General features: G+C 47.8%; 1 protein-coding gene and 1 long non-coding RNA gene across 6 annotated transcripts in view; one reads left to right on the forward strand and one right to left on the reverse strand.

The window, feature by feature from the left end:
- Dlgap2 (DLG associated protein 2) overlaps positions 1–13310 on the reverse strand; it is a 746370-nt gene that overhangs the window by 548901 nt on the left and 184159 nt on the right. The gene's annotated exons all lie outside the window — the stretch shown is intronic.
- On the forward strand, positions 9622–11495 carry LOC143269076 (uncharacterized). Its single transcript, XR_013045418.1, has 3 exons — positions 9622–9851; positions 10613–10806; positions 11198–11495. It is a non-coding gene; the product is annotated as an uncharacterized LOC143269076 (long non-coding RNA).

A 13310-nucleotide genomic window follows, 5' to 3' on the forward strand; every position in this document is an offset into this window, starting at 1 on the left:
CAAGTAACTATAACTGGCGCTTATTCTCCGAGCTCTTAGGCTTAATCGGATCCTGTTCCATGTCTGCTATCCAGTCTCCACTGTGAGATCTGAGCTCTGCCCTTCGTGTACACATCTTTGCACCATGTGCTCGTGTGTCCCTGCCAAGTCACACCATACTCAGCAAATAAAGGGCCGCATTACATCTCCTTGGATCTTTTGGGAAATGTGTTTCAAGAATTGTACTGTGATCACAAATTAACATCAGCCAGTATGAGCTGGGAAGCCCAGCGCTGAAGTGGGGTTTGGCCAACTTTCCAGCTCTAAGGGTCTCGGCTCTAGTTACAATGCATCCCAGGACCCAAGAAGAGCCACAGGGCAGGTAATCCAGGACCCACGGCCCTCCAGACAGCCACAGGGACCACGCTGCTGCACATGTCCACCCTCACCCTCAGTGCCTTGCTTAAAATAGGTCTTTTAAAAGCAAGGTGGTCTTCCCCAGCAAAGAGAATACGATTGGTTGACTATTACCAAATGGTCAGCCCTGAAAACAACATACATATAAGTAACATATACAGACTGAACAGTGTGTGTGTGTGTGTGTGTGTGTGTGTGTGTGTGTGTGTGTGCATATACATATATGCATGCAACAACAGTCAGCGGGGAAAGAGGCCATGAATCTGAAGGAGAGCAGGGAGAGGTACATGGGAGGACTTGGAGAGAAGAACAGAAAGGGAGAGATGCTGTAATTTTAATCTCAAATATAAAAAAAGTTAAAGCTGTTGGATCTTCCATGGCTCCTATGTTCTCTTAGCAGAAACTGCTATTTTCACACATCTGTACTCACAAGGGAAGCCACCTGGTTCCAAGGAGATGAAAGGCCTTGAGTGGCCTATGTGCTGCAGATACCTGGAAGCGACTCTATTAGAACCCACAGTCCCGCCAGAGTTCATATGTATCTATTCACACGTGTGCCCTTGTGTTCATGTGTCTACATACATGCATACTAACATAAACATACATGTTCACTGTGCTATGAACCCTTTGTTAAAACCCTCACCTTTAAGTAAAAGGAGACTCAGTCTGACTAAAGTTGTGACATATGTTTCCAGAGTACAACCGAAGTAGCTTCCTGCACAGGACCATGTACACATGTGGCCAGCACTATGGACACAGAGACAGTATCAAAAACACCACACGCAGCTCCAGCTACACACACAGAGGTCACCAAACATACCCAGACATGCTGTGCACATGCACCTAAGTGCCTGTCCAGCTTGCCCTTTTACCTCACCACCTCTCACCACCGAAGCCATCCCCCTCCTCACCTCTTCTCCTCACTGTGACATGCACTCTCTCCTGGCTTTCTCTGTGCAGACCTTCCTAGCAGAATGTGAGGCCCTCAAGAGCTGGCACTCACTAGATGTGCTGTGCTGTGCCCGGGGGGGGGGGGGGGGGGGGGGGGGCACTCACTAGATGTGCTATGCTGTGCCCGGAGGGTGGTGGGGGGGTGGGGACAACTGCCTGACACACAAATTATCAGTCACTCCATACTACATAAAACACAAGGTATTTAAATTTACCTAAGGCAATAAGTGGCTCCGGGTGAAACGAATGAGCATATAAGCCAGTGGTTGGGGGTGTGTTAGGAAACAGCTGGCAGAGGAGGGAGTGGATTAAATGTAGTTTATACCCAATTCACATGTATCACCGAACTGTGGTGATATTGTGTTCCCCAATATATCGTGCACCCTAATAAATTTACCTGGGGTCAGAGAACAGAACAGCCACTAGGCAGACATAGAGGCCAGAAAATGGTGGCACACATGTCTTTAATCCTAACATTCCAGAGGCAGAGATCCATCCGGATCTCTGTGAGTTCAAAGCCACACTGGAAACAGCCAGGCATGGTAACAAGAGCCTTTAATCCCAGGAAGTGATGGCAGAAAGCAGAAAGGTATGTAAGGAGTGGAAACCAAAAACTAGGTTGGTTAAGCTTTTAGGCTTTTGAGCAGCACAGTTCAGCTGAGATCCATTTAGATGAGGACTCAGAGGCTTCCAGTCTGAAGAAACAGGATCAGCTGAGGAACTGGCGAGGTGAGGTGGCTGTGGCTTGTTCTGCTTCTCTGGTCTTTCAGCATTCACCCCAGTACCTGGCTGCAGGTTTGTTTATATTAATAAGAACTTCTAAGATTCGCGCTACACTGAACTGTCTGAGCATACATTGCCCTGGGTAACAAACAGGCTCATTTAAGCAAGGTGGTGTTTGAAGGTGACACAGTTCTCTCGGTGTCTTATCCCATTATACTTGTTCTTGTGTATGCTGGCTGTTGGCTCTTTCGGGCGTTCTCTGAGGGTTCCATTTACTCTGCTTATCCACAGATGACTGCTGTTAGCATGACTTACCTTTGTCATGACTGCCCAGACTCATGCAGCGTGCTGCTGGGACGGGCTCCAGGACCTCTGGACCAGGCCTGGCATTCAGGCTTATCAAAGTCGATACACCCTGCCGTGGTCTAGGCCAAGGCCCAAGACAGCAATGGCTCAACCTTTGATGGCGTCAGCAAAGTGCCAGACAAGAGTCTGAGCCCTGCTGCCTGTTCACTGCCTGTGCGGCGGCTGCAGGTCAGAGGCCTTTTCCTGACCCCACAAAAGCTTGAGGTAGAAAATGGCTGACAGTTGCATTACTTAGAGCCCACTGCATGGGCATGAGCCCAGAGAAGGTCATGACGGGAGTAGTGGGTGCCCTCTCTACAGATCGGTGATGGGCTGGAATGCCCAAGTCGGCTAAGGTTTGGACATCAAAGAGGAGGAGTTAAGGTGGATGGGCAATGTAAGGATCAACAGCAGTCAGGCTGGCCATCCTGCCATTTCTCCCCCACAACCTGAGGATGCAGACGACACAGTCGGATCCTGACAAACTAACTGCAGACACATAATATAAAAGACACTTCGTGCACTGGTCCTCACCTGCCAGGTGAAGCAACTGAGGTCCACAGGACAATGCTGTGGGTCCCAGCAGAGCAGACAAAGTAGCACCCTCATTCGGCATGCTCAGATGAGCTCTCTGCCCCAAATGCCTGCGGGGCTGAGGCTGAGGAGCCAGGCTTCCGAAGCTCCAAACCTCAGACTTCTTGTGTTTTGAGAATTAAGGTAGATAACAAGTAAGCCTCAGCACGTGGCACATCACAAATTCCCGGGACAGCACAGTTGTTAGGCACACAAATATAAATTGCCGTTTCTCTGTGTCCAACTAGCATTATGAATTCTGCAACTGGAAATCCTGTTGATAGGAACTTTCAAGGCCTCCAGGGTGCTGGGTTCCAGTGGGCTTGTGACATTCACAGAGCTATACATCGCCATTTAAAAATCTATCTATCACCATGCCACACAGTGCACAAGAGCTGATGGACAGGATTCAGAGCCATGTGAAGCGAAATACTAACTTATCTCAGCCACAGAAGCCCACACCTCTGCAACTCAGATGCAGGACTGCTGTGCTTGGCTCCCACAGGCTTAGTCATGGAGACCTGCTGGCCGTTCCTGAGGACACAGGTCACAAAATCACTCCATAGCCATCAAGGGAGCACATCTACATGATCAGGACATTCGTCTGTGATGGGAAAGACAAACTGGTGCACACTAGGAGGTCCAGAGTCAATCTGGGCAGGGCCTTCCACAGCTGGACCCCAAGAGCGTCCCAAAGGAGGAGGTAAGCTCACAGTGCCCACAGACTGTGTGTACCCCCTGATGAAGAAGAAATGAAGCCACCCGGGGACTGTGTCACCGTGTTCATTATGGCTACTAGAGGATTTCTAAACAGGGCATGAGATAAAGCAAGGCTCACTCCTCTTGGTCACTGCCATGTCTCTATGTTTTTAACTAAAACCTGTGTGTGTGTGTGTGTGTGTGTGTGTGTGTGTGTGTGTGTGTGTGTGTGTGTGTAAGATAGAGACAGAGGCAAAGAGACAAAGTCAGAGAGGCAGAAAAGGTGATACAAAAGGAGACAGAGACAAAGAGATCGTCACAGAAGGAGACGGGGCAAAGTGACAGAGGAAGAGTAACAGAGAGATACAAAGACATGAGGAGGAGATAGACAAAGAGAAGAGACACAAAAACAGAGACAGAAAAGCAAATAGATTGAAAGACAGACATATCAAGAGACAGACATAAAAAGACAAAGGAAGTGAAAGACAGAAACAGACACACAGAGAAAATGTGGATAGAGCAAAACCAGTGAGAGAACTCATTAATAAACTTAGGGAAATTAGAAAGCATTCCCTGTAAATCCTCCTATTCCGGATACTACTAGAAAAATGACTCTGGATCAATGGTCCCCTTTGCAACATACAGGTAATGCTTTAAATCAGTGGTTCTCAACTTTCCTATGTTGCAACCCTTAAGACAGTTCCTCATGGTGTGGTGACCCATCAACCATAAAATGATCTCATTGCTACTTCAGGACTGTAATTTTGCTACTGTTATACATCATAATGTAAGTACCTGATATGCAGGATATCTGATGTGTGACCCCCAAAGGGGTCACGCCCCACAGGTTGAGAACCAATGCTTTAAATGTTGGTCTTTCAGATGTACCAGAGTTAGAAGAAAGGACAGGGGTGATGAGAGAAGGGGATGACAGCAGGAAGAGGCTGGGCTCAGGCTAAACTCTGACTGCTCCTGAGTTCAGTATTTCAAGCTGCAAGAAAAGGAGGAAAAAGTGACTAGGACCTGGCATAGGCACTCCTAAAGCACACGTGTGCTCAGGGCAAAGGTGAGACCGGGCACAGGTACTAAAGCATGTATGTGATCAAGGTCAGCTAAAGCATGTGTGTGCTCAGGGCAAAGGTGAGACCGGGCATAGGCACTAAAACATACGTATGATCAGGGTTGGCTCAAGTAGAGTCCCAGAGACAAGAGATACCCTCCCCAAACCCATGACCCTAGAGGAGAGAAGGCCCACAACAGACCACAGAAAAGCCTGAAGGTCTGGGCACCAGGAGGAGGACACTGGTCCAGCTGCAGGAATTTGGGAATAGGAGCAAACAACGGCTGATGTCATGGCTCTGCAATACCAGTCATGCCTTTCATAAATCAGAGGAAACATTACAACTGGAAGTAGGAATTTCTGAGCACCCTTCCTCACTGTCTCTAGCGTAAGCTCTTATCACAGCACCTCCCCTGAAGAAACTATAGGAAAGAAAGCTTGAAAGATAGCGCAGACTGCTCTTGAATTGGCCCAGATCCATGCACAAGGCCTACAGGATGTGTCAGATAAACGTCCGGGAAGAATCGGCCACCCCAGCAGGTTGCTACAAGGGTCCTCACCACCCACAAATGAGGAGAAAAGTATTTTCGATCAGCTCAGTAATTCCACGTATCACTCTGAGATGAGGAGAACCAATTCTGTATAGTTAAATGCCAAATGCAATCAACGTCCAAACAGGTCACAGATGTGAAAAACAAAGCTATGTTTATAGTAAGCTCAGAGCTAATCATCTGCTTAATCACACCAGGAAACTTCCAATGCTTTCTCGACTGGCATCAGGGTGGATTCAGATACCACTCTACAAGACTCAGGCTGACTTCCTGGAGTTCAACATGCTAAATTTAGAAATTGGTTCAAATATTTCCATTGACTTCCAACCATTTCCAACTTAATCTATAATCTCTGACTAGGCATTTCTGTTAACTGTGCATTTTTAGTTCTTTCACATGCTCTCACAAAGTGGTCCTCGGTGCTCATATTGAAGTGTTTTCTGTTGGGAAACACACACTCTACAGCTGCACTTTCCAGTCTCCATGCAGCTACTGTAGCACACTTGACATGTGGCTTCTCCAAGCTGTGATATTACATAATGAAGACACACATGGAATTCCAGAGATGAGCAATGATTAAACACCTGCCAAGTATTATCTTCCATTTCTCTCTTGATCACATATCATAGAGAGAGGGGGGAAAAGAATACTTAAACTGGGCATGGCAGCACACACCTGCAGTCTGGCACTTGGGAGGTTGAAGGAAGAACAATTTTAAGTTTGATACCAGCCAGGGGTACACAGCAAGTTCTAATTGGGTAGGGCTACATGGAGAGATGCCATCTCAAAATCCAAAAAGCAAACAAGCAAGAAACAACAACAACAACAAAATCTTCCATGAAACAATAGCTTTGAGGACTTGATTAAAAAATAGTCCTCATGGTAGGAGAGGACATAAGACATTCTTTAAACATGGTGGTTGGGGACACCTGCTTTCCTCCTGGTTCATCAGACAGGTACAATGTAGACACATGGCCAGTTCCAACAGAATCCCACCTTTAGGCTCAGGCTCAACTGACCTCCTTAAGACTCTCTGTTCAGGGTCTGGGACTGCCCATGTGCGCCCCCCAGGAAAGGCCTCCTGACTCCTCTGGACACTGTGCATGCACCTATTCCCAGGCTAGCTTTCCTTCCATCCGGGCACTGACATTCATGTCATCTGTGAGTAATACTGCAAGTGTGGGCTCACACGTTCTCCTAGCAAGGCACCCGAGCTCCAGCTGATCTCAGTGTGACGGGACACCGACAGAGTTGCCGAGCTGTGGGAGGAACGGTTGATGAAGAGGATGAAGGGTATAGGTGTAAACAATAGAATCATCCGTGGTACAAAACGGGAGCTGAGCTGGCGCCTACCGTAAGCGGGAAAGCCATTTCATGACACCTACAAAGGACAGATCCAAAGCAGGGGAGTCGGTCCTGTGAGTGCCTGGCCTTGACCATCCCGGACAATACGTGGTACCTTTGATGTGTTTCTCTTTCAAGTGGTTGGAGAAGGACCCCAAATATTCTTCAACTGAGTTTGGGGTCTACCAAAAGTACTAAAGATTCGGGTGACGGTCCCTTCCTAGCAAGAAGACGAGAGGTTAAGCCAGGTCACATGACTGGAACAAAGCACTCAGTTAAGAAAACAAATAAGAGGAAGGAAACCCCTGCAGCTGATGATGAGTCCAGCCTGTACGCAGAGCGGTTCCACTAACCTTGTAAACCCTGAAGTCAACAGCACATGTTTGGGTAAACGTACAATAAAGGGAGGGAAAAGGAGGGGACTTGGAAAGTTTTATTTTGTGGCTATTTAATCAAAATGTAAGATAAAACCAATATAAATGCCATATGCTTCCAATCCCACAAGTGCTGGAGGGCTCATCCAAACCAAGGGAAATCTGTAAAAAGAAAGTAATGACAGACTCCATTCCTTGTGCCCGTCACTGGCGGCGTACTGAGATTTAAGCTTCTTGAGAGCTGGAAGGAGACAAACCCCAAGAGCTGTGATACTGGCTATTTTTCCCTGTTGAGTCTGCAGAACGGTAGTCTCCAGATGGAGACCACTGTCTCTGGAGTTGTCAAGAGCAGCTCTGAGCTGCTAATGAGCTCTGGCTGAAATCAGATCTCTCATTCCTAGAAGCTGATGCTTTTCCAGCCCGGCAGGCATGCTTACGTTCGAGTGCAAGCTGCAGAGCATCAGACTGACAAATGGAAAGACCTCGTTCTAGGATCAGGCTTGTCCATCACCCCAGCTCGGGACATACTGTCCAGTGCTGCTGCAGCTAGCCTCAGTTGTGTTCCAAGAAAAGTGCCGTGCATTGCCCAAAGTTCCTTGGGCCCACAGCTCCAAAGTGCCCAGACCTCACTCTGCTAACACCTGGTAGTGTCTGCCATGAGCAGTCCCAGTCTCAACACTGGCCGTGCCAAACTGAAATCAAAAGAAACAGCTCTACTCCACAGACACAGCTTGAAGTGGGCAAGTTAGCAGACCTAAGCAGTGCTTTGGAGAGTGCGCAGTAACAGCATGAGGGCTGGCTCATGGCAGCCATACTCACCCTCAGGGTTAGCCAGCTTGTTGACAGGACCTTTGAGTCACACTTCCGACCATCTCTACATTTCTGACTCTGACCTCCAAATCAAGGCCTGGCTGGACTATGCTCTGCTCTTCTGTCCACTGCTTCAGGACCACTGACCACCGGCCTTCTGCTGCCAATGTCTTGTGCGTTCAGTTTACCCCCAGCAACCTGGAAAGCTATGATCAGTTGTGACCCCTTTGGATCTTTTCTGACTATGCACTGGGTAATGATCCCTAGACGTGAGCTGAGAAGTTATGAAAAACAGTGTTTTAACTATTTGTGAAGATTCAAGGTTCATGATGCTCCAGTTCTTTTTCTTCTTCCCTTTTTTTTTTTTGTTTGATTTTGTTTCTGTTTTTTGAAGATAAGGTTTCTCTGTGTAATCGCTCTGGCCTCGAACTCACAGAGATCCACCTGCCTCTGCCTCCCGGGTGTTGGGATTAAAGGCATACGCCAATACTGCCCAGCTATTCTGCTCCATTTCTGAGTATCATATGTGTGTGTGGCTAGGTCATCAGAAAATCCAGTCTCCTAAAGATGCTTTCTTTCCCTACCTTGAATATAATCTTTTCTGATGAAAGGCCTGCGTGAATAAAAATGGTGAGAAAACATCCAGAATTATGACAACAGAATGGGGAAAATTTATTTTCCGGTTATGAAGGTCTGGCATATGAAAATCACAGGGAGGATCAGGGCCAAAGGCAGGGAGGACCCTGGACAAAGGGCAGGCAGGACTCTGATTTCCAGTAGCTCCTAAGGCTGTCACTTTCTGCCACCTTTCCAAACCTTCACTGTTGCTCTTGTCCTACCTCTCCGAAAGAGAGCTACTTCCTGTGTGTCTGTCTTTTTATAGTGTTTCTGTTCTGCCTTCTCATTGGTTGTAAACCCAACCACATGACCTCCTAGTCACTGCCTGTCTGTATAGACCTCCAGGTCTTCTATGGTTGGTATTGAGATTAAAGGCGTGTGTCTCCAATGCTGGCTGTATCCTTGAACACACAGAGATCTGCCTAGCTCTGCCTACCAAGTGCTGGGATTAAAGGCTTGCGCCACCACCGCCCAGCTTTCGCTGTGGCTTGCTAACAGCTCTGACCCCCGGGCAACTTTATTTATTAACATACAAATCACATTTTAGTACAAATAAAACATCACCATAGTCAGTCTTGATGTTCTCTCTATAATCCAGGACCACACATGTGAGGTGCCCAGGGCTTCATGCCTAGAATACTAGGCGCCCAGAAGGGAAGTGCCAATCCTGCCCCACGATCTTTGCATTTAGTTCTAGTGAGCTGCAGTTGTCAAACTCAGTGTTGGTGTAGGAAGCCATTTGCCAAATCCCCACTCGCTTTTGGATCAGGGCTGCCCCAGCCCATTGCTCCAAGTCTTTTCAGAATGGGCTGGGAAAACAAGCCCGCTAGTCACCAAGCTCTGCTTTGGAAGTCCCAGGGTCTTTCTCCCAAGGTGTGATTGTTATTATTAACATCATTATTTTTTTGGCGATGGGGTCTAAGTAGCTCAGGCTGGCCTTGAACTCATGACAGTCCTTCCTCAGCCTTCTGAATGCTAGGATTATGGGCATTTCCCTCATCATTCCTGGCTATAAATTGTTAGGTAAACTTTCACTTTTTATCTCTGGCTCCAGGAATTGTTTTAGGCAAAGCCTAGCTCCTAGGACCATAATGCTTTGTTGTAGCAGCCAGGAGAATGCTGAGGGATTCCACCTGTGAGTGACTCAGCATTCTAGAATCAGAGGCTCTCTAGTGTTGGTTACTCTAAGCCCAGCAGGGCCTAAGTGGTCTCCCACCGAGGCCCTCCTCTGGGTGACTGGGCCAGTTGTGATCGATGAGTTTAGACCCTGGGTTGAGAAGGCAGTCTGTGGTAGGCAGACTTCATCTACTGCACATGTTGATGTCTGCTGATGCTCTGTATGGGCAGAAAGGAACAGCCACATCTGCCTTCTATGGTCAGGTTCCATGGCTGCTGTATTTAGGAAGGGTAAGGTTTTTAGCTCTTAGCTATTGCTCTGACCTCTTGGGCTTTCATCTCTGCATTGGCTCTGTTTCTTATTTAATAAGATGGTTACTTCTACAACTGACTGTATATATGCCTCCTCAGAGAAGGGACTATAGCACCTCTGTTAGCCCCCCTCCCTCATGTTAACTCATTTCCTGACAGTGTTTTGTGTCCCTATGGTAAAAACTCCCTATATACATGTACATTATAGACCATATGTTGATATGGATGATAAAACTCCAGTCTGTGGGAATCTCAAAGATCAAGTGGCAAAGACCCCACGCTGTGGATCGGAAATCTGAGCCCCGCGAGGTAAATGCTACCCAGGGTAACACCACACAGTGCAGCTGAGTCTGACTCACTACTGAGTCACTAGATGCCCCCACAGAGTCTTCTGCTTCTGCTCCCAGTTCCCTCAGCCTCATACCAGCCACCCAAGGCTGCTCTACAGCATGAGACCTGTTCTCTGTGCGCTTCCCCATTCACGGTGCTTGGCCATCTCCTGATAGTGCCATCATTAACCCAACTCTCAAGGCAGAATGAAAACTCAGGGAATGTAAGTAAATAGCACACAAGCAGCAGAGCTCATACACTGAGCCCTGTCTTCAGGCCCTGAGTCCCAGGGCCTCTGGGCCTCTGCGGCCTTCATTTACATTCCAAGCACCTCAGCTGCTAAGAAGCTGCTGAAGGCATTTTGATCATAAGGATGAGCCTGACTCCCTCAGACTCTGGGATTTCTTTAGCCTTTTCAGCCTGGAGGTGTGCGCTGATGAGCACAGATAAACACAGGCCAGCCCCCACAGTGGACTCAGATGCTGCTCCATATCAGGACCACAACGCAGACTGCAAGTACTTGAGTGACTGCATCTGCACAGCCCGGTCCTTACACTAGGGTGACCCTGACAGTCGCAAAGATCCACCAAAGACGCTCCTAAATGTGAGTATTTCTACACCCAGAACACACCTGCATTACATTACACCTTGATCTCATCTTCATACTGCCCTTAGACTCTACATAAAGGTCACTGTGGGTCTCCAATGTGTTTTCCTTAACAGCTCCCAAATCCTCTCCCCAGCTCCTTGCTGGAGATGGGAAAAGGTGTGGGGCTTGGGTTTACTCTACATACCGACTCACTTGGGCCCAGGGTCAATGAAGGAGAGCTATACGGACCCAGGGCCACACTCAAGGCTTCACCTCCAGCCTTAGGGTTTCTGAGTCTGAACCATGTTTCTTCCCCATAGGCTGAGAACAGCCTCCTTCCCTCCCCCCCTCTGGAAGTTTAACACTGTTGTTCTCTCCAGATTGGTATCTCCTCCGTTTCTCCCAGGAAACTTGCATTCACTCTCACAGCCTGATTGATCTCCGTGGGAAGTTCCTGTCCAAGTAGAAACGGCACAGGGTACTATGGATCACACCATCTGCCTCTCCCATGTGCTCATCTCAGTAAGAGCTGCTGTTGTTTGTCCCCAGAGGCCCTGAGCTCTTTGAGCGCAGTGGTGCAGGACATGTATTACACTCCCAGATCCTGGGACAGAACAAAGTGATTCCAACCCCATGCTAATTTCCTGTCTCACGCCAGCCATCACCACAGTCCAGAGCCGCCTGAGTGCCAGCAAGGCAAAGAAGGATGGTGTGGGAGAGGCACCCTGCATGCATTCTTTACTGTATGTGAACATGCGACTCGTCCCACAAGCCCACAAGCCTGGGGGCCCTTCTTCAGTGGCAGTGTTTTCCAAGACTAGCCAAGCATCTGCATCAGCACCCACCTCAAGTGAACTGTGCTGGACTCAAGAACAGAGTTAGCAGGGGGCCTTACACAGACCGAGTCAGCCCCCCCACCCATGTGACATTTTCACTGGGAGATCCATGAACACACCTTTCAAATGCAATCACCCCACACTGGACACACAGGAGAAACCACCTTCTTTGGAGTCCTGCAGAAAATGTAAATGGGCAGGGATTTAAAAAGGGCAGTATCGATCGTGCTCCACCCCTGCCCAGGAGAGAGGCTGGCAGAATGTCCAGGAGGGTTAAAGTGGCTGACTGGCACGCCACAGGAAACACTTTCCCCCTGTGGTCAACACTTTAATTTGATTTTTCTTTTTAAATAAAAAGCTGATAAAATGTCTTTCCCTTCATTTTCAGGAATCAGCAGGACAATCATCCAGGCATCCATCCCCTCAATCCCATACTACCCCCATTGGCTTAACAACTCAGAAATTTAAAAAAAAAAATTATCCAAACAACCAGCTGAAGCCTGTCATCATGGCCCTTGGGAGGCTGGGGCAGCAAGTTCAAGGCCACCCTGGGTTACACAATGAGACCCTTTCAGTGAGACACCTACCTGCCCCTGAAAATACCATGGGCCTTCCCTTGAAGCAAGGCCTGTCTGTGAATGCATATAACATGTGACATCAGACCCCCTCACTCAAATTCTTCAGAAAAACTGTTCCATGGAGGGAGTGTTGCAAGAGACCCTCAGTCAGCACACAAACATCCTTCCAGATTCACGCCTTGCCTGGTGTCTGCAGGTTTCACCTTTTCAAATTTGGAAACTTGTGCCAGGACAGGCCCTCCCTGGGGCTTGTAGGGAAACTGTCAACTGTAGCTGTCATGACCCTGGTCTCCACTGATCAGTACCCCCAGGTCCTATTCAGAGAACTGCTGTCCTAAGAACACCGTATACACTTACCATGCATCTAGCACACAATACGGGGATCTATGTACCCAGTCGGGCCATGCTGGCAGGTGTCCATGCCTCTTTGGCCTTCAGCAGATGACTACAAATCCCAGCAGGCTGGGATAGGGCTCCTGGACAGCAGCAGAGTCCTCTGTGAAGTCCTCATTCTCAGCACATTGTCCCCTGCCTTTCATGGCCCCTCCTGGTCTCATTAGGCAAACGTGGGAAATAATTTATCTTTTTTTTTATTTTGAACCTAGCACCTAGCATGTGTTAGGGTAGCATTCTAATACTGAACTATATTCACATCCTTTAATTAATTAGTTTGTTTATTTATTATATTTTGAGACAAGTTTAGCTATACAAGCTGCCTTAGAACTTGTCCTATAGCCCAGGTGGGACTTCAATTTATGATCCTCCAGCTTCTGCCTCATGAGCAGTTGGGATTACAGGCCAATAGTTCCAAATGTAAGTTTATAAGCACAGAAATTCTATCCTCCTCAAAAAGAAAAAAAAAAACCAAACCCAAATGTAATATTAAATGCCATCTTATTTTCAACAGGTGAAAAATTTTATATGGAGGAGAGTTATGAAATGGAGCGATCAAAAAATCTGGGCTCATGGAACACGCAGAACGCCACAACGGTATCCTGCTGTGATCTGTGCTCTGCTGGAGAGATCCATAACTGGAACTGCACAGCCTGAAGGAAGATCATCAGAGCCATACCCAGCTTTTACATTCTCCACTAACCACATTCAA

The sequence above is a fragment of the Peromyscus maniculatus genome, chromosome 17 (assembly GCF_049852395.1).
Source record: "Peromyscus maniculatus bairdii isolate BWxNUB_F1_BW_parent chromosome 17, HU_Pman_BW_mat_3.1, whole genome shotgun sequence".
NCBI classification, from domain to species: domain Eukaryota; kingdom Metazoa; phylum Chordata; class Mammalia; order Rodentia; family Cricetidae; genus Peromyscus; species Peromyscus maniculatus.